This window comes from Aplysia californica, unplaced genomic scaffold, assembly GCF_000002075.1.
Source record: "Aplysia californica isolate F4 #8 unplaced genomic scaffold, AplCal3.0 scaffold00007, whole genome shotgun sequence".
NCBI classification, from domain to species: domain Eukaryota; kingdom Metazoa; phylum Mollusca; class Gastropoda; order Aplysiida; family Aplysiidae; genus Aplysia; species Aplysia californica.
The window spans coordinates 3373098-3375297 of NW_004797277.1; the positions used below are offsets into that span (position 1 = coordinate 3373098).

General features: G+C 40.4%; 1 protein-coding gene across 1 annotated transcript in view; it reads right to left on the reverse strand.

Moving 5' to 3' along the window:
- Positions 1-2200, reverse strand: part of LOC101850216 (sialin) — a gene marked incomplete in the record, with an annotated part of 51835 nt that overhangs the window by 45685 nt on the left and 3950 nt on the right.

Below are 2200 nucleotides of genomic sequence, written 5' to 3' on the forward strand. Positions count from 1 at the left end.
CATACCAGAAGATGAGGGAAGTGGCTGAAAGACAGTAGTAAGAAGGAGCAAAGGAGGAGCAGTAGGGAGGCTGCAGAAAGAGTCAGGAGCCTAGAGGAGGGGGCAGAGGAGGTGAGGGGTTGGGGGCAGACAGTGGAGACGAAAGCAGACGACAGAACATTGCTAGAGAGCAGGAAAGGAGGTTAAAGGAGAAAATATTTTAGAGAAAAAAATTTTCCGTCCCTACACGGATTCGAACCCGGGATCTTTGAATGAGAGGGAACACTTATTCTCTAGGTCACGAGAGTTCCCGGTCTCACTTTTGAGCTTTTTCTTAACATTCAATTGATAAGAAGGTTTTCTTTTTTTCTTTTTTTTTTCTTTTTTTTTTTGTTTCTTTTTATTTCTAGCTGTTGTAGAACATTTTCGAGATACCATGATACTACTGAAGTATGTCTGGTTTTTTTTTTTTTAGGAGTGCGTTTGTATGTATGTGTGTGTGTATGTTTGTGCGTGTGTGTGTGTGTGTGTGTGTGTGTGTATGTGTCTGTGTCTGTGTGTTTGTGTAAGTGTATGTGTGTTCATTCTGATCTCAGCGCTTGCGTTATGAATATTAAGGGGACATGTGAAAATTAAAAACAAGCTAAATGACTTTGCTCACTCAATGTCCAAACCGGTTTGATTTTTAAGATACATCCATTGGGTGTACTGAGCTTGTTCTTAACTTGATTTGCTTCAGTGAAATTAGAGGTTGTGAATGACTTAATTAAATTTTATTTTTACTAATTTCACGGGGATATTCAACAGGTACTGCTGTAAGGCACGGGATAGCACCATGATTCCAAACACGTTTGTTATTCAAGGTCACGAGTCGAGTCTGTCAATTCAGCGGCGGTGGGTGGTTCTAAATGTGGGTAGGGCTGAGTAATAGGGGTAGGTAGAGTTCAAAGGTAAGATTTCCTTGGCCTTGGTTCAGAGGACATTCCTTCCAGATATGTGTGAGTATGTTTCATTTACACACTCACACGCAAATGCACTCATACGACCTAATACAGTTGCGAGCCCCGTAAAACACTTGCCCCCAAAATTAATTATTTAATTAATTAATTAAACAATCAAACGCACACATACAACAGTAACTGGATTAGGCCGTGGGGTCGCAAAAGCAAGGCATTCCTAAAACGTTGACCATGAACGTGTTTTGGTTACTGGGTCTCTGGAGAAAGTGTGTCATTTACTTTTCCCCCTTTGTCTGGGCTGGTAGAGAACTAGCCCTCTCTAAAAAGTGTCCGCGAGCTCTTGTTTTTTTCGTTTACCTTTTTTCAAGAAGAGTTTCATTAAGAAAGGACCGTGGGAATGGGCTCATCCTTTGCTGAGCCCTAAAAAACATTTGGTTGTCTGTTAGGTTACTATTATCGTTGTAAGCGGTGTTTACAGTAGTTGGATAAACGATCAAGCGTGTGTGTTCACCGCATGCAACTAAAGGCGGAGGCGGAAGATTCTGAAACAGTTCTAACGGTTTTAACTGATTATCTCGTTTATTAGAAGAAACATTCATTTACGGAGGAAAGGAGGGAAAGAGTTGGTCCTTTAACCCTTCACTATGACCCGCCACTGGTTGTATTGTGCCGAAATGGAATCTGTCTTCCCACCCAGGAATGAAAATCTGGAAGGTCTCAGTTCAGTCCACAGGATCTGATCTGGTTGGTCGTGTGCGTAAGGTATTACGTCTCCCAGTCATCAGTAGATCTATGTGTAAAGTCATAATTCAACGGACATAGTGCTTTACCCCCTCCCCCCGGGCAGCTCCACTGACTGATGTGTCTTGCCAGTTTGGCAATTTTTATCGAAATTTTGATTTAGGTTAAACACCTTTTAAAATGTTCATATGGAAACACACGTCCATGTGAATTCTACCGAAAAACATAGTTTCAAAACACAAGATAAGTAATTTTCAGTTTTCAAGGACTCTTAATCTATTGAAGTTACCAAATTATTTTGGCGGTCATTTTCTCATTAATTTAAACTACTAAAACCAGGCTATCCCACCTTTTTCAATTGCAAACATCTTGACTTCTGTTCAAGCTAGAAGGAAATTCTTTTCACAGAAAGTAAGGAAAATAAATAAGCTTTCAGATGATATCAATAACTTCACACGTCCAAAAATTGACGAGCGCGTGATTCCAACACGTCTTGACACATTGTCATATTTTGACTGACG